At 46.5% G+C, this 19,268-nt stretch overlaps 1 long non-coding RNA gene across 1 annotated transcript; it reads left to right on the top strand.

The window, feature by feature from the left end:
• Positions 1-5,960: 5,960 nt before the first annotated feature.
• LOC130592614 (uncharacterized) lies at positions 5,961-10,026 on the top strand. Its single transcript, XR_008970596.1, has 3 exons — positions 5,961-6,265; positions 9,188-9,303; positions 9,936-10,026. It is a non-coding gene; the product is annotated as an uncharacterized LOC130592614 (long non-coding RNA).
• The last annotated feature ends 9,242 nt before the right edge of the window (positions 10,027-19,268 follow it).

Below are 19,268 nucleotides of genomic sequence, written 5' to 3'. Positions count from 1 at the left end.
CCAGGACTAGTAAAGCTGAGACTCAGGAGAAGCAAGAGGTGAGTTCTTGTGGGAAGGACCTTGGCTGTTCTGGCTCTTTGCAGGAGCAATGTGATGCTGCAGTCATAGAATCCCAGAATGGTTTGGGTTGGAAAGGACCTTAAGCTTATCCAGTCCCAACCCCTTGCCATGGGCAGGGACACCTCACGCTAGATGATGTTGCCCAAGGCTCTGTCCTGAGCTTTCTAGGGTTAAGTAGCTGCACAGTGTGAACTCCCAGCACTGTTAACGTCACTGTGAGCTTTCCCATTGACTTTGCTGGGGTCAGGAGCTTACCCTTCAGTTACAGAGAGAAGGCAATTTCAGGAAAACAGGTACGGAAAGCATGTTTGCTTCCCTGCTTTAAGCATACCCATGTAGCTTCAGCCTCGGAGAAATGAGGTTGGGTTTCTTCTAATAGTTGCTTTTCTGGTTGGGTGCAGTTACGTGGCCATCCAGGTACTGGCTGGGCTGAGGTCTGCACCTCTTCTCCCTCAGCCTTTGCTGTGCTGCTGATTGACTGTGTGAACCTCCCGGTAAAACAGGGAGGGCATTGAGTTAAGTGGCAGAGACGGGAAGAGCTGGCTAGTGCCTGCCCTGCGGTTTCAGGCAGGGGAGTCTTTGATGAGCAGCACGGCACATGCCCCGTTAGGGTGACTGGAAGCGCAGAGGGCTGAAAAAGGCAGGCATCTGGTTTCCTCATTATTCCTTTTCATAAATAATCCCTTGTCCTTCACCCTGGACTCTGACAGCATTTAGAACACGCCGGGTGTGTTGGTTTTACCCCCCCCCCCGCTCCAAAACTTATTCATTTGGAGAGCGGTTCAACACTAGGGTTTTGTCTCGGTCTTTACCAGTGCAATTGTCAGCAGAGATTTCCGCCCCCCTCTCCCGTCTCTCCTCCTTTTGTCTCCTTCAGTCGCCGGGGTCAGGATCCGCCGCCAAACGGAGACCGCAGTTGCTTTTCCAGGCCCCAGATGCCAATATGTGGCAGCATCTGGCTGGTTGGCAGGCGCCGGGGCAGCGGCACTGCCTGCGCTCGGTGGGCGCCTGCTTCTGCGAGGATATGGTCCCAACCCAAGGAAAAGCTTCGTAATTACATCTACCAAAGGAGCTGAATTATCGGCTGCCCTCGGAGCTGCTCGGGCTCCCAGCCCTGGGTTTTTATTGTCCTCTTCGGCGGCACCTTGTGTAACCTCTCCTCCTTGTGCTTCGGGTGCCTTAAGGCATGGAGCTCCTTGAAAGAGAAATACAAATCACTAAAAATGTAGAGATAAAACCCTCTCCTTAGAGGCCATGTGCTTGGCATGGGAAACACATGATAACAGCTTGCTTTAGAAAGGTGACATTTCCACTGAAGGCTGAATAATAAAAAATGCATTAGACTTTTGTAATGAAGACAGCTTCTGGGACCGGGGAATCTACTGCTTCCTTGAAATATATGCATGGGAGCTCTCCCTGGCCCTAATGGGTGTCACATGCGGCTCCAGCTACATTAATGTTGCAAGCTCTATTAAAAGGGATTGTCGGTAGCCCTTCACGTGCTGTGAATCAAAGCTGTCTTTCCCTAACTTTGCTTTCGCTCAGGCTCGTGTGTATGTAGACTGAGTTGCCCAGGGTTAAGTCACTTTTAATATGAAGATGGATAGAAAAGATTCTAATACGTGTGTTTGGGGGTTATTTATTCCCCTCCCTTTCAATTCAGATCTTGCTGGTGAAGGACTCTGGAGGGATGGGGAAGGAGGAGACAGCCAGGCAGCTTAAAGAGGCCTCTGAGGGTCATGTTGAGTCTGTGCTATTATGTTCCAGCGAGGAGAATGGCTTTATTGACGGGCAGCTGCTTGACTCCTGCAGCCGTACAGTGTTTGCTGCAGAGCCACATAAAGACTGAGCCCGTGTTGACAAATTCCTCGTCGGCGCGAGGTAGTTAAACCTGCTTGTTTAATCATTCGTGTGCTCTTACCTCTGCAGCTCTGGAGAGAAACGAGCTGCTGCTTTACACAGCGATGCAGGAGAAACCTGGAAACGCTCAGAGCTCTTTCAGGTGAGGTTTTTCATCCAGACCCTTTTAGCAGTGTCGTGCTCTATTATTTTATTGCGGTCGATTAAATTTTTCTATTAAAAAGGGTTTGAATTTTGGGTTTGAAATCACAGACCTGGCTTGCTGGCTTTACAATACAAGTAGCAGATCCCTTGGCAGAGCTTAGCTCCTGTCTGTGATATTCCAGCAGCAGCAGCAGCACGGTCCCCTTAGGAATCCCACACCTCGGCTCGCGGCACGTGCACGGAGGCACGTGAGGATGTGTGTGTTTTGGTTTGGCTTTTCTGGCACAGGGGGATGGAACCCGTGCTACCGGTCACCTCCTGTCCATCGCTCATGGGGCAGCTTTTTGACCTCTCTCCTGTTTCACAATAATGTCCACCTTCATACCGACACACCGCCTTGTCACGTTGTTGGCCTCGTCTCTGGAAATATAGTACCTAAAATTAAAGGTTTGTTTCCGTTTTGGAACTTCTGAATTGACCTTTGTCCCTTCAACAGGGAGAGAGTGGGGTAAGGCAGGGCTCCTGCCACGCAGTCAATGGGGAAAATAACAGGGACATCTTTTGAGACCTTCTTCAGGCCCTCTTTAAGGGCAGTGTCCTTTCAGAAGGTTTCTGAGCAATCAAAAGGTAACTTAAGAGAAGGCCCCACTGAGATGGGAACCTGTCGTTTAGTCACACAAACCCTCAAAACTAAAGTGGCAAATGGGTATTTAGAAAGATGGGTCACTGCATGCTTATGTGGCAGGGAAGGAGAGGGACATTTCTTTCAGCATCACATGTAAGGCTGCAGATGGTTGAAGTTGCTGGCAGCTGGGAGTCTGTCTATGGCTGTAACTACTGAGCGTGCTGCTGGCTTTTGAGACTTGTTACCAGGTTCCTGCTTAGTGCGGGGAAAAGCAGCGTTCTCTGACTTAAGTACCGACGCGAGGACAAGACACTAAGTTGTAATGAAGATTTACACTTGTGGGATGCACCCTTGGGAGAAATCCCGGCAGGACACTCAGCCTGGTCAGTCATCTCTGATGAGGCTGCAGAGATCCGCATGCAGGAGAAATCCCAGCAGGACACTCGGCCTGGTCAGTCATCTCTGATGAGGCTGCAGAGATCCGCATGCAGAAGAAATCAGGTTTCCATTGATTTCAGAGCACGCAGGTACTTTTTTGCACCGATTTAACGACAAAAATCCCCCGTGTGAGTATAGAGTCTTATGAGTATGGCCAGGCAGCCTCACTTGAAGCCTCAGGAGCCTGGAAAAATCCTACAGTACTTCCAAAGGAGTTACCTCCTCCTTTCTCTGTTTGTATGCTCCTTGGGGTTTTCCAGTTATTAACCGAGTAATCCATTGAATGTTGTTTTTATTATCCATGTGATGCCGATTTCGACTCATTTGTTTCTCAGCCTTTTTCCAAGTGGACTTTGTTCTGACTTGCCTCCCAGCCACAAATGTTGTCTTTCCTTTCATTCAGGCATTTTAAAAGCATGTTTCCTTCTCTTTAGCACATCCCCATAGCTGTGTGTTGGGACCCAAGAGCTGCACAGCTTTTTGTGGCTATGAAATACAAAAGTATTTCCAGATGAATGAGAAATGTTAAAACACCCTCAACATGATCAGGAGCTTTGGTTGAAACTCAAACTGGTTTGGCTCAGGGCATAAGCCAACCTTCAGCTAGAGGTCTTTTAAAACAAATTTCTTTCTGTCCCTCATTTAATCATTATAAGAGGAAAAGCAGCCTATCTTTACATAAAATTCATTCAACTGGCCACTTAAGTGATTTTTAAGTGTATGACAGCCACAAACAACAGCGGACAAGGGTTGTAGGCTAACTTATTTTGGTATAAAACCCAAAGTACCAATGATTCCTGCCACTTGGTGTGGTCCCTGTCCCAACTAAGCATGAAATGGACCTGCTGGGGAAGGACACCAAGGCAAAAGGCTGGTGGATGACAGAAAGAATCCTGTTCTGTGTTCAGAGAGATGCTGCACTTTCATCTTTATGTTGTGGTCGTGTACAAGCCATGTGCAAGCCTCAAGGAAGGAACATCCCAACCTCATGTCAGAGGGCCTGAAAAAATGGGCTGAAGCCGCAGAGGTTGGTACTATTGATAATGCTGGGCACTTCAGTCTCTCCTTTAGGTGCTCGATAGTTACCAGGTGCTTCCCAGCCCAGTGTCCCAGTCACCCTTAATAAGAAAGTTGTCAATGATTTATGTTCCCTGTAATTCTATACCTTGTTTGACTTGTTCCTGGGTGATGAGAAACCCAGCTATGGTGGCATCCAGGTGTCTCTGTGGTAGCAGTCCCAGAGGATGATGTACATCAGGTTTACTCTGAGCAGTGGGTGACCACCAGATGAAGACACCGGGATTGCTATCATGTGCCCCTCTCCTTGTCTGGAAGTGTGAGAGGTTTTCCAGCACAGGACGTGACAGGACTCTTCTGCAGCCATCAGAGAGTGAGCGTTTTCCTTGGATGCACAGCTCATTTGTTCCGAAGCAAGCTGTATTCCTGCTGTGTGCCTGTATGCACAACGCTTATTTATTACAGCCCTTCATCAGAGCTGGGTCAAATCCATCGGAGGAAAACATAAATGTGTTACAATGGATTTTTTTAGTAATTAAAATCGTATCTCCTTCTCTGAAGTCCTGATTAAAAGGCATTAAATGTCACAATGCTGTGAGAAATAGCCATTATCAACAAAAATCAAACCAGGTATGAATGGCTAAAGGAATTCTGCCCGGAGCAGTCAGGTTTCAGTGCAAACACAAAGGGTCAACTTGTGACACTTGGCTCCTGTATTCTGCTCGTAAGCATCCCGGCATATTTGCTTTGCTCTCCCTGTCTTTTTCCTCCTCTGTTGCCCTGTCCATATATCAGTGTCGGGGAGTTCAGACATCACAAGGGCCGGTGGGGGTTTTATTATTATTGTAGTGCCTAATGTGGAATTTCGCATGAGCAACATTCCTTCCTGTCGGCACTTGGAAACTCTTTTGTGTTACGTCCGTCCTTTCTCTGAAGTAATCGCTCAACTATTTCTAGCAATAAAATATTCCTCTCTAGCCCCATCAGATATGTTAGAAAGATTAGGGCAAGATCTGAAGGCCCTGTCCAGCTAAATTCCATGGGCTTTAATGTTCTCCTTCTCTTTCACTGCAGATATCACCTGAGGACACAGCATAGGAAAGAGGCACCCAGGTACTCCTTGATAGACGCAAGATTTGTACTCTATAAAGAGGCTTGTTTGAGTGAAACAACTCGTGAGCAGCCTGCTAAGGGACAGGGGCTCTATGAACAGGAGTGTGTGCATGTCTACATCCTTCTTTTCTCTGGTGTTTAAATTAACTTTCAAAAGCACTATGCTGGAGAGTTGTCTGAAACTTGTTAGGGGACTGGGAATGGGACCTGCCTCTGCTGTTGGCTGGAAAAGCGGTGGGGTTTTTGTCTCTCCGCAGCTGGGAAACTGAGGTGAGAAACCATTCTCAACAAAGCAGTTTAAAAACCTAATTTGGGGCCTGAGATGCACTTTGTGGGAGGGAAGGTTTTCCTTGGCTAACAGTGGGAGAATTCTTTTCCTCTGCTCCCCATGCAGGGACAGACAGTAGCTGAAGTAGAGCTGAAAGGCAACTTCAAAAGAAGAACAGAGAAGTGACAACCATACCTCTTTCCATGTTGCACCAGCTGGAAGGACGCATGCAAACCGAACTGACTTTCAGTGGTTGCTTCTATCACTTGTTTTCCTTGTTCCAGAATGATGAGAAACCCAGTTCCCCGCTTTGGGAAGCGGGGAATGAGTCAGCACTTGCTTGTGTTACAAACCAACTTCTTTGGCTTGCGCAGCTCCTCCATGAGGTGAAGCACCGGGGATGAAGCTGCTCGTTCCTTGCCTTTTCTCCAAGTAGAAAGAAGCCATCTGGGGAGACTTCCCTCCATGTAGCAACGTTTGTGCTGCCTGGAAGGAGCTGCTGTCCCTCCCTGCCTTGCTCCACACTGCCGTCTCCTGTGGCTTCGGCTCTAAGGGAAAAGTTTACTTCAGTTTGAGGGTATTTTTGTGCACTACCTCCTTTTTTTTTGTTTTGTTTTTGTTTGACAGCCATGACAGCCTCTCCTCATTATTATGGAAAATATAGGGTTGGTGGTAATTACTATCTGAGCCTGAATGGGAGCAGAAGTGGGCATAGACGGCACTGGCCTTTCTTTGACAAGGTATAACTTTCTTCTGAATTTCTGTGTTTAATTAATGCTTATTTAAAAACCACTTTAATTGGCAGTAAACACCTCAACTTTTTGTACTCATTAAAATGCACCCATTGATGTGTGATGGATTTTTTTAAAGCTTAATTAACTTTCTTCCTGTATATATAACCTATAATAATGGCAAATACTGAAAACTGCCTTCCTCCCCCCAGTTTTTGCCCTCCTCTCCCTCCACCATATTTCCATCACTTGAAGAAAGGCAATAGGAGTATCTCCTGCCTTGGCCAGGATGGGGAGGTGCCCTGGGGACACTGATTCAGCCCCTCTCAGAGCACCCAAGTGCCAAGTCGAAGGAACCAAAGAACCTCTACGAGCGCTTTTCTCGTTCTCCCACATCACATTCTCAGCCCACATCTGAGCCGCAGAGCAGGCTTTAGTGTAAAACTTTCTAGCATGATGAAGTGAACCATGATTTCAGACTGTATTTTTGAAGTGTTTCAGCATTTTGAACTCTGAAATTAGACTCACAAATCACTTCTGAATGTGGGATGTTGGTACTTTTTGCAACTGCGATCCTTCGTATACAACGGAAATCACCAACAAGCCAAGCACATTAGAAGTAATTCATGCTAAATATGCCGTTTGCTTGGTTCAGCTCTTACACAGATCATTTCCCAGTTTTTCTTTGCAATTGCTGGAATATTCTTGTTTAAGGTGGATGAATCAGAAGTTTTAAATGGGGTTTGTGAAGGTGCCTCTACTGAGTACCTTTTAAATGCATGAATCAATGATTTCATTTCCAAAAGTGCCTCATTTAAAAAGAAAAACCTTTTATCTTCAGCCAAATGTAAACTTGCTTAAAACACCCTGTAAAGTGTTCTTAATTCTTCTTTACTCTGTGTGCTCTCTCTAACCCAGTTGATAATCTACTGCTGCTCAGTTCCTTTCTCTTTACCTGGCTCAAGGAGCAATTAGGCTCATCATCTGTATTTCCTACTGCACTAATAACTACACCAAGATATTCACTCCTGCTCTGTAACTGAGCTAGGAACAATATTTAATGGCCATTGCATCTTGTCTGTGTTACAGGAATCTGCCTTTCTGTGGTGATGGACGCAAACCTTGAGGAAACGGCCTCAAGCTGCTCCAGGGCAGGTTTAGATGGAGCTGAGGAACAATTCCTTCCCCAGAGGGTGCTCAGGCATTGGAACAGGCTGCCCAGGGCAGGGCTGCAGTCACCGTCCCTGCAAGTGTTCACACACTGTGGAGATGAGGCCTCAGTGCCATGGGTCAGTGGTGGCCTTGGCAGCGCTGGGGAACTGTTGGATTTGATGCTCTTTTCCAACCTGGTTGAGACTATGAATGTATGATTCTAGCTGCAGCTTATCACTCAGTAGGGCATCTGGTTTTTGGAAGTATGTAAATAAGTGCACGGTTCCTCTGGGACAGCCAGTCTTGTTCCCCAGCTCGTGGTCACTTTTCAGATACCCTGTGGCCAGTGAGGTTCAGAGAATGACTTTTTGTTCCTGGCATTTGTGAGAGACTGAACCGAAATCAGGCTCCACCAATCCATTGTCTCAAAGATTGGTATGGGAAGCTGAGATGGGATTCCACCATCCATTGTCTCAAAGATTGGTATGGGAAGCTGAGATGGGATTCCACCATCCATTGTCTCCAAGATGGGTGGAAGGAGTTGAGATCAGACTCTTCCCTCCGTTATCTTGAGGATTGGTGTGAGGGATTTGCTGCCCCCATTATCCCAAAACCTGCTGCAGGCACGTGCAGTTGATGGGCTGGCTGCAAAGCCAATGAAACTAGTCCACCATGAACATGCTATACGTGACACTAAGAACAGAGGTATTGCCCCCAGCTCATTATAAAAGGGGAAAAAGATAATCCCCAGGGAGGGCACCTCCATGAGGACACTCTCCATGGATGATCAATACGGTCCCTGAGGGACACCCTCCATGAAGACATCACCATGAGGACAACTCCATAAGCACACCTTCTCACTTCCTCTTGCCTGAATTGTCTCCTTCCAGCAGGCAGGGCTCGGGCCTGTGGCTGCGCACACTTCAAACTATGAAGCTTGCTGAGTTTCTGCTGCTGCGTGGTTTTTCTGTACACAGTGGGAACAGAACAAGATGTGCACTGATTAAGGACTTGATTTCTCTCACCTGCTCAAGGTAACTTAATCACAGAGACAACATTTAGTTCTTACTTGAAAATCCACATCCATGTGGCTAAATGTGGACGGCATGCAGGAGCTGAATGTTAATGGTAACTTTCTTCCTGGGCTGATTTCAAGGCTCTCGTTACAATAAAACGCTGCTGCCTGTTAATTTGACCATGTCAATAAATAAAAATGTCCATAACAAGTGGATGAGGCTAATTAGGATTTTATGGCTGTGTTGTTGTGGTTGATGGCTGTGCTGCCGGCTTGCTGGCTCTTTATGTTTCAGTGATGTACACCTCATTGATGCATAACATGTAACACCTGTTGATGCCTTAAATGTTTAGTCCTGGCAATTGGCCCTAGCATCATTTCTGGGTACCAGGGCTTTGTGAGCAGGATGCAGGGCTCATAATTAGGCTTCCTCTCTTTAGAAGAGCTTTTCCTAAAGGAAGACTTGAAAGCGTCTGTAGTCCTGGTTGAAGTTTCCTGGAGCCTGTGGAAAAGGCCACTGTTATTTTCTGGTGCAAAGGGGCACCAGAAAGTTTACAGCTGTAAGCTGGTTTGGTCCTTGCCTCTGAGGCAGGGCAATCCCCTGCAATAGGATGCTGAAGGCTCCTCCATATGCTCCATGCACTCTCCATCATGTCCCAGCAAGCACACAGCACCTTAGCTTAAGGTACCATACAGAAACATAGGTGTTCTGAAATAAAATCAGTCGTCACTGAATGGAGCATCCATTCTTCCCTGTTTTTCAGCACCAGACCTGCCTAAGAGTTGCATCTGTATAGCGAGGAGCCATGGAATGATTTACTTGTAGGTGGAGTTTCCTGCTGAGCCAAACTCATTTCAGGCTTGCTTTGAAATGTAAAAGGTGATGCCCATCTTACCTTTGTTTAGTGGAATGGATTTAACTAGATCTGCTTGAGCTGTTGCTAAAACATATTTGGTTTAAAATATTTATTTATTGTTCCAAAAAACCTGTCAATGTCTTGCTTCTAACAGGGTTTTCCATCTGGATTGCACAAGCCCATTTAACACTATGCTTAACTAGAAATACTACCTTTTGCCTGGAGCTCCCAGGCTAAGCTCCACAGTGGTTTACGTGTGTCAGGGGAGCCACCCTGTGCCACTGGAGGGGGCAGAGGCACCTCCCCATAAGGGCAAATAAGGCTGAGCAGGGCTTTGTGGCAATTGTAGCCGCACACCTTGGGTTTCTGTTGTGTGGAAGTTCAGCATGGGTGAGCAGGTTCCTATGCTTCTTCCTGTTAGAAGACCATTAGAAATGGTTAATTCTATTATTCTGCACTATAAAACTATTAATCACAGTTTTGAAGTAACTGGCAATTAACAGGACAACAGTGTTACTCATCAGAAAGAGAAAAAAGGGTAAGCAACCCAGCTTGGTATGAAACCCAGCAACTGAACACAATAAATAACTCCAGCAGTTTATTCTCCCTGCCTCAGTCTTGTCATTCTGTACCATATTGAAACTTCCTTTTTCAGAAAAGGCCATGGTTGCCAAATGAAAATAGATGTATTTCCATTGGGTACAATGGCAGAAACGGGCAAGAGAGCAGCAACTAAAGCAGAGAAGAAGGAAGAAGATCTGATTAATGGCTTTCCTCGAAAGGTAGGTGCATTCAGACGGGGATTTCAGAGTTTTCTTCCTTGCTTTATGGCAAAAATTCTCTCTTACAGGAAACACCATGTTTTTTCACAGCAAACAACATGAAGGAAATAAAGAAGGGGGGTTGTAGCTTGGATAGTGGCCCCTGAAATGGTGGGAAGTGTAGTTGTGGTCAAGCTTGTCCCTGACCTGTGCTTGCTGTAAGTCACCCAGCACCTACCATAGGTACCTGCAGTTGGTCCTAGGGACAGTTTGTTGCTAAGACTCTTCTCCTGCCAAAGCCATCTCTCTTCTTAAAATGGGGTTTCCTCCCATGTTCGTATCCATCTGCACACGTTACACAGTGTAGGTTTGTGCTTGCCTGCGATTTCCTTGTGGCCAAGATGTTAATGGCTTGAATCCAGGGGTTAGTTTTATCGATTGCCATGCTGATGTCACAGCTCCAACACGTAAACTGACCTGAGAAGCTATCATGGAGAACTGATGGATTGAATGGGCCAGGATTGTTCAGGAACCCGATTGGGTGATCACTGATGTCACTAATTTGTCAGATTTTTGCCACAGCAAGCTGGTAAAAATGAGGATTTTTGGAAACTGGATGATACTTTCCAGACTCTTTAAATTAGCCCTTTAATAGAGCTCTCTCCCCCATGCTAGGAAGACAAATGCAGAAAACTGGAGGCGTGAAAGTTGAAAGCAAAAGAAACAGATTTTATGGTTTTTCACCAAGAAACTTTTACCAAAATGAAGAATTTCTGTTAAAAATAATTCTGTTGAACAGGCCGCTTTGCTTTGATGATTGTTTTTATTTTTCTGTGGTGAGTTATTTACTGTTTTCTTCTCTCCTCATTGTGTGGCCCCAGGCCTTACTAAATGCGTTCTATTCAAACCCTGCTCTGAAGACAGAAATATTAATTTCCACATGGGCTTTTCTATAGAACTCATCGCTATGGTAACTGAATGTTTCATAAACATTAATGAACTTACTTTCACTGCACTGCAGTGAGGCATTGGGTGGTAGCATTATCCCCATTTCATGATGAAGAACTGAGGCAGAAAGAGATTAAGTAGAAAAGTATTCACTAATTTTAAGTTCCCAATCTGAGATGCATGGTCTGATTTTTCAGAGGACTTCGCTTGTTATCTGTTCAAAGCACAGCTCCCATTGCCTTCGCTTGCAGCTGTGAGTTCACATTTCTTTGTGCTTTCTGTACTCGGGTAGAGACTGCTTTAATCCTGTTCAGACATGGCCTCTTTAATTTCTTTCCCCCAAGATAATCAGAAGGAACTGAAACTTATTGGGTACTGGCCACCTATTCTTCTAGCCGAAATGACAATAGTTAACCTAATTTTTTCCAAACACTAATTTGTAGCTTTGATGTTATAGCTAAAATAAGAGCTGCCCTTATCCTAACTTCTCACAGATTAGAAAAGCATTTGCTCTGGTAGACTTTAGTTTTTAGCTTTCATGAAAGAGAGCAAAACTCCTGGGAGCCACTTGTTTTGAGGATAGCTGCTGATGTACCAAACAAGCTAAACGAATATATTCTGTTATATGGGACTTTTCAAGCAGGTGAATCGAGTGTCTTGTTTCCAGCACACCTGGGCTTTGGCAAAGTTCAGATTCGAATCATCCTCCTGTATAAGGAGGGGTCTAAAAAGATCATTTTCTGTCTTTAGGCAGTGGGGCTTTATAGTGGCTTAGGATATCTTGAAGACTCAGGCCTTAATTTGCATCAGCATATGTCACTTGGACCCATGGCTCCCCTCATTTAGAGCAACTTTGCAGGCTCCTGTCCCATTCTTTTCTTTAGACCTACAAGCTGTAAAGCTCTCAAATGCAAAGTTTGCTCTCAGGTCTTTCCCAGGAGATTTACTTCTGGAGCAAACCTGTGTAGATGTTTTTCTGAGGCAGTGGTTTAGGAAGGGAGCTCTGACCCCGTCTTAACCAACGAGGTGCAAACAGGCTGCTGTAATATTGTGTTGTTGAATTTTCCTTCCAGTGCTGAATGACAGAGAGCTTGCCCTTTTCCTCAAATCTCTGCCCGATCGAGAGATGGGTGAGCTGGTAACTACAATATCCAACAGCTTCACCAAGTCGAGAATGTGATGTCGGTGTAATAACGCTCAATTTTGCACACTTCAAATCCATTAGTAGCAATTACCTTACCTGAGGTGTTTTGAGTTAGTTTTAGCATGGCATTCTTGCAGTTGGTAGATAATGAGCATAATAATGTATACAGCATTTTCAAGTCTCTGTTTTTAGGTACAATAATGCCATTAGGATTCTATTTAGCAAATGTGTGCTTCACACAGAAAGTTAAAACTTTTTTTGTTCATGTTTCCCTCCCGCTTTTTCCATCACATCTCATGGCCTATTCTGTGCAGTGCTGGATTTTTTGAAAGAGCAGGAAGGTGTTTGAGCCACTGCACTTGTGTAAGAGCAGTGGGGGCCCAGTATACTGAGCACAAAACAAGGATGCAGAAGAGCAGGGTTGTGCTTTAGCCCTGCCACAGCTTGCTGGCCACCCTTGGGCAAGCTGCTGTGTCCTGTTTGCCCAAGGGATGAGGATGCTGACACCCTTGCAGCATAGTGGCAAGAGGTGCATGTGGGCTATGTGGTGCTGAGAGATGCAGATGTCGCAGTACCTTTCGCTAGGCATACTGGCTCAGTCATCTGCGCTGGGGGTCCTTGGGCTCCCCAAGATGCTCCTCTGCCCCACTGAGGCTTTTTTCCTTCTTCAGAGAAAGAATTTATAGCCCAGATGGAGAGTTACATCTGAGAGAGGATTCCACCTTGGGCCTGGGACATAACAAGGGGTGGATGATAAAGCAAAGGTGGCTGCAGCGCATGTTGCCCCATGCCTGCTTGCTTCCAGAAGTCAGTGATGTCAGACAGGCCTGCTTTGGGTGGGATAACCCTGCCCTTGCTCAGGGCACCCCAGTAAACCACCATTACAAGGTCCCTCTTCATCAGGCAGACCCTTGCTGTCCTTGTAGCAATGTAACCGTTTCAGGAAAAGCTCAGATTTTATCCTTCCAAAGAATTCCTTACCAGAGAACGAGGAAAGGGCTGAGGAGATATAATTGATGCCTTTGTAGATGTCACTGCTAAGGTCTCTGACACAGATCATACCAGCACGTTAAAAACGGCTCTAAAATGTTACAGTGCGCCTTTGGTATTAAATCTGAACAAACACAAAATGCAAAGAGTGTGTGGGCAGCCACACAAAATTATTTGGGAAACTGGCTTGTACTTGCAGTTGATGTGTTTAGAAAAAGAATAAGAGCTTGGAGAGCCTTCTCTGTTCCAAAAGGAACACGTGGACATGTCTTTGGCAGATGTGCACCTTCTCTCCAGCTTTTTTGTACTTGATACTCTATTGAAAAAGCAAACCAATTCTTTTGGCATTGAAATCTCAACTTCTTACCTTCTTTTCACCTTGATCTTTCTCACCTCTTAGTTGCTCTGGCACACCGATTGCATGCTCATCCACTGCCTCCTCCTGCCCTGTGAGAACACCTTCACAACACTGGCTATCCCATGCTCAGTGGAGGATGGTGGAAAGCTGTCCCGGTGGTGCTCAGCAAGGAAAACTAGGCTGGATTCCAGGACAGCAAGGTGCTCAGCAAGGAAAACTATGCCGGACAAGGACAAAGTGATGAGAAAGCACCCGGCTGCATGACGATAACAAAGCGCTTCTGGCTGTGGGGTAGGCGGGATGAAGGGGCGCAGAGCCTGTCCCCCCTCCTCTCCTGCTGCCCCTTCTCCCTGCCTGCACCACCTCCTGGCCCCTTCAGCTGCCACGGTGACTGCCACCTCCATCCGTCTGCTGCCCCGGATGTCTGCTTACTTGACAGCGGAGCCCCAGGGCTGACCCCATGCGCAGGCTGCGCGCTGAAGGGGAGCCGGAGGAGGCAGATATCACCTCTCCGTCACAGCGTGCTCAGGCTGCTCCGGGGGCAGCGCAGCAAAGGGCTGGCCCTGATCTCCTTGCATTGCCATCACCTACCCTGAAATTAGTAACAGCACGTCCAAGGTTAGTGGCAAATTCAGATACCCAAGCTGCATAGGAGGAGGGTGAATAAAGGACAGCGGCTGCGTATAGTATAAGCGCTTGCCTTAGACAATGTGTGACCTCTGAATTAAAGAGCCCAGGATTAGCAGTGAGCTTTTTGCATTATTGGGCCCATTTACAAAAAGCTTTAGTTCTAATTGTATGGTACCACAGAGCTTTAACTTGAGCACATATTGGTTTTGTAACCTGATCCCCACGTAAATCATAGTCGGTGAGAGCGGAACAATTAGTGCCTTAATCTACTGGAACTGCACAGTATCTTTAAATCTGAATTTTCCTGATCATTATGGGTGTTACAAGAGTCAATTAATTTACACCTCACACCAAATGTAATTAAATCCCAGGATAACCTGACTGTGAAATGAATGGGGAGGGGGGAGGATGAGGAGCAAGGCGGGGAAAGGCCTTTCCTCAGACCTCACGGCTTGCCATGGATGGAGGTGCTTCCTCTTCAGCTTTACAAAGTACGGAAGTCTTGGGTCGAGGGGGTCTTGATCCCTAATTTCATCCTGAGCTGCTCTGTACTCCCAACACAGCCTGCAAGAAAAGCATTCCGTGTTTGCTAGCCCATTTAAGTGCCTGGGAAAAGAGGAAGGCCTTGATGTTGCAAAGAGCCCAATGCCTGTAGTTGGTCACCTAAGGGAATCCACTTATGACTCTATTACACAGTAAATTAGCAGAGTGGTTCAGTCAGGTATATTTATCATGAAGAGAACTGAAGATAATTAATACACTGCATTGAATGCAAATTGCACCCACAGCACTTATCTCATTTTCAATTAGCACAAATGTTACAGCACTGCAGGCTTGTTATGGTTTTACCATGGGCTGGGTAATTAATTTCTGTGAGCTACATATCAGACACCTGATAATGCCGTTTATTAATAAATGTCACCCCAGGTATCTGTTAGGAGAGGTAAATAAATTAAATGTTCCGTTGTCTGCCCTGTGCAAATCTATTCTTACAGCTCATTGCATCTTTTCTCTTGTTTGTTTATCAAGGAGAATGACGACGGAGATTACAACGGCAAACAAAGGAGCACGAGGAAGGATAATCTGGACCCCAAAGCGGTGTTGCTCCCAGAGGCAGCCCCACTGCTGACAGCAGGAGCCGTGCCGCCGCTGCCGCCGCACGTTTCCCTCCTGCCTGGGCGGCCAGGACCTACCAGATGGGTAAAGCTGAAGTGCCCCCCAAATCCTCCGTTCTCAAGGAATTTGGCCTCTTGCTGGTGCATGTTTCTGCCTGTAACTCTGACCCACAGAGCATTTTATCATCTCTTCCTGCATCCGTGTTTGTGGCCGTAATGGCCAACACAGAATCATAGAATAGTTAGGGTTGGAAAGGACCTTAAGCTCACCCAGTTCCCCCCCCCCCCCGCCATGGGCAGGAACACCTCACACCAGACCATGTCGCCCAAGGCTCCGTCCAGCCTGGCCTCGAAGGAACACCCGGGCAGCTCCCCCCGGCTCCTGAGGTCATTCCAGGTTTGTGTTTTCCCCTTTCCTCCCAAACCCTCAGGAAAGGAGGGTGGGTGCGGGTGAGCCCCTTGTCTTGTCCCAGTGTGGTGGGCACACGGCCATGGTGAGGGTCCCTGTGGGCGCCTCAGGGCCAATGGCGGGAAGGCATGGCTTACGTCAGGCGTTTTCAGAGGGACAGATAATGATTCCAGCAGGAATGGAGCAGCCACGTGTCGTCTGACCTGTTCCCAGGCTTCGGGAAAAGGGAGGAGTGGGAGGAGGAGAAGCCTCAAGAGCCTGATGGAGGGAAAAGCTGGGTGAGGCAGGAATACCGGAAGCTCGGGAATCACTATGTCCCCCAGACCCTGCGCTTTCTTCTGTTGACTGGGTACTTCATACTGGCAAACTTTACGGCCAGCACCTGCTTTCATAAGTCTCAACGTGAATCTCATCCCCTGTGTAAGGAAAGGTCCTTTTTCCCTCTCATTTGATGAAATCTCAGCCAGCCACACTAACAGAAACAGCTGAAAAAGCTCCAGCTGACCTCAACTGTGAACTGCTAAGGCTGGAAAACATTCATGGTCAAATGCAGCCTGTTGTGGCTTTTAGCTTCTCTTCTTTTGGGTCTGTTCAAAGCGTTTCTGCTGCTCCTTCAGTTTTCACAGCGGAGACCTGTGCCACAAGCGCTGGTGGTGGATCCCTCTCCCCAGGAAAGATCCCAAGCAGGCGGCTGCAGTCGCTCTAAGCTTTGGTTCATCTCACACCACGCAGGCTTGATTAAATCAACACAGCCTCCACTGTGAGGGTGCAATTCAGCTGAGAGGGAGTTGCTTTATGTTGGTGATTGCTTACTGCAAGTGCAGAATGAAGGCAAGTAGAGCTGTACTGTAAATACCTTAATTGTGGTGAACATGAAGAGTTGTACGAGGTTCAATACACTGGAAAAATACCTGTAACTGACCATTATATTGGTAGAAATCTGAGTACGGAATAAACATCGATCTGTCTTGAATATAAAGAGAACTTACATCAAAAAATTAGATGAAATACATCAGTCCCCCAGATATAGACATGTTTAGGACTAGCTGCAATATGAGCAACTTGAAAGTTACCTATGGGGAAGGAAGCCTCTTAACTAGTGACTCTTGCCACAATAAACAATGTGAATTTCAGAAAACACTGCTCTTAGTCAAAGAGCTTTCATCCTTTACACAGATCTTCATTACCTTTCTTAGTTTTATACAGTAAATAATTTCCATGTGCTTCCTGGTCCTGTGACCTACCATCTTACCATCGTCTGCTGTGATCTTTGAAGACTGCAGGACTTGGAGATAGTTCACTGTTTGAAGATGGGATTTACAATAATGCCTTAAAAATACTGCAGCACTTGAAGAATCCATTTGAAAAAGTCTTATTTGGAATAAGGAGAAGAACATGTGATTTTAAAGGCCAAATGACCTGCCAAAAGCCTTTAAAACCACATTTACTATGCTGAGACAAATGTACAAGCTCCCAGTTTAAACAATTACAGTAATATCCATGCTGAGGAGCTGGCAATGTACAGAATTAATGCACATTCCTTATTTGAGCAGGGACAATATGTAAAATAAAAATAGGGACAGTGAATGCACTTTAGTACCTGAGTGAGACACATTCGGTTTCTTTCTGGTCAGATCCAGGTATCTCCCAGGCATAACAGGCCCAACATGGACTGCTGACCCGTGTGTGCCCTGCATGTTGGCACCCCTGTGTAGCTATGTTGGCCCTGGTGCCAGGGCCATGCCAGGCCAACTGTACCATGCTGACCAGGCTTTGGCTTTGCTGTTGGGACTGCAGAGCAAGGGTCTGCCATAGGGAGCAGGCACTGTGGAAAACGCTTCCTCCAGGAAGAGACCCTGCACCATTTGTCAGAGCCTTCTAATGGGATCACATGGCAAAACAAGGAGACTTTTACATGGGGAGAGGCCTAGGAAAGGGTCACTGGTGGCTGAGGCTGGGAGTAAGCTCATGTGGCTCATCCACAGTTATGTGAGCCAGCTCCTCACACCCTATTGATGAGCATTGTACTAGTGCACCAGTCACATACCGATTCCCTCCCTCACCTTCCTGACGAGGGAGAAGTGGATGTAACGGAGCACCTTGGTTTTGTGTTTCTGATGTTATTATTTATGCAAGTCAGAGAAATATGCCTTATGATGGAAGGGAGGTTTGATAAAGGTTTTCATTCCCTGAAGATGTTAAATCCACAGGCTGAGGGCTCCGGACAGATGTGTGTGATTCTTTCTGCAGAGAGCTCATTGGGCAAGTGGAGCAAATCTGTCAAACGTTTCCTTTGCTGCAGCTTTATACAAAGTGTTAGATGTGACGAGGATGATAAGAACGAAGTCCATGAACTCAATTAGGAATTCCATGGGAAGCTGGTGCCAGGCCCAATGCCAGGTTTGATACGCCTTTGTCACTGAAGAGATGCATTGCAGCAGCAAATGAAGTTTTCTAAGCATGAATGCTGCGTGCTTGCATATTTCAAATGACTATAGTCCAGCTGAGAAGTGACACAGCCATGAATAACAGAGACAAGGTCATCACCTGCCAGGGTGGCAGAAAGCCTCCTAGCCAATGGGAGAGAATAGGGCTGTTACTTGCAGAGGGTGCTGTGGGAAAACTTAGCATCAGTAACAAATCCAAGAGCACTCCTAAATTATAAACCAAGCACACCAATTGTGGAAATGCACCATCCTGCCAGGCACAGTGCACTCAAGTGACAAGCTCTTAAAGATGCTTTCATGTCTCCCATCTGTCTTACCTCTGTTTAGATTGGAGTTAACCAGCTGTTTTTCTTCCACTGCCACGTTGGCAGTAGCAGCGTGTTTACGTACACAGAAGTTTAGATTTACCTGTATTTCCCCTGCCTATCTCTGGTAATCCAGTTTGTTCCATGTCACCTACTGGCTCTGTGTAGGCACAGGAAAGCACCATAAGGAATACAGATCGGGAGCCCACAGGAAAGAGGAGTGTAGTGCTGAAGATAACACTTTTTTCACAAGTCATGGGGTATGCCTCAGTAGGAGTGACTCAAAACACTTTTACTGCATTACCCTGGACTTCTGCCACCTATCAAGCAAGACAGCAATATCTCACAGTTAATGCTGAAGTCAAGGAGGATGAGGATGGATGTCTGCCCTCTCTGCACTGACAGGAGGGCGTCATCCATCAATGCCACTCAAATAGCTTCAGTTCCACAGCCTGCCTTAAATCCAGACTGTGCCAGATCTAAAAGATTCCCTTCTAGCAGGTTTAGCCCAAGTTACCCTTTGCCTAGCAGCTGCAGGATCTCGCCTGGGAATTGCAAACCCTCTTGGATGTTAGTTAGGAAGAGTTTGTGTCTGCAGGGTGGATTAGCTCAAGGCTGGGTGAGAGTTAATTCCCAAACTGTTGGTAGTTCTTGGTTGGTGTCCCCTGGGTTCCCTCTTTCAAGACTTCAGCCTTCTGGGTTGGGCTCTGGAGCAATCCTGGACAGATGGCAGCGTGAGGAAGCCAGACACTGTCGCTGGGTTAAATCCAGGACAAACAGATACTAAAACAGAGTGAATTCTGAGGTGCAGCCAGTGCAGCCAGAAGCCCTGTCCTGTCAGCACATTGGTAAATACTCCTCTGATGAGCTGGGCGAGAGCA

Source organism: Pezoporus wallicus, unplaced genomic scaffold, assembly GCF_028554395.1.
Source record: "Pezoporus wallicus isolate ANWC-B61680 ecotype Strahan unplaced genomic scaffold, APGP_CSIRO_Pwel_v1 contig_14703, whole genome shotgun sequence".
Classification (NCBI taxonomy): domain Eukaryota; kingdom Metazoa; phylum Chordata; class Aves; order Psittaciformes; family Psittacidae; genus Pezoporus; species Pezoporus wallicus.
This window is presented reverse-complemented; position numbering and strand designations above follow the sequence as displayed.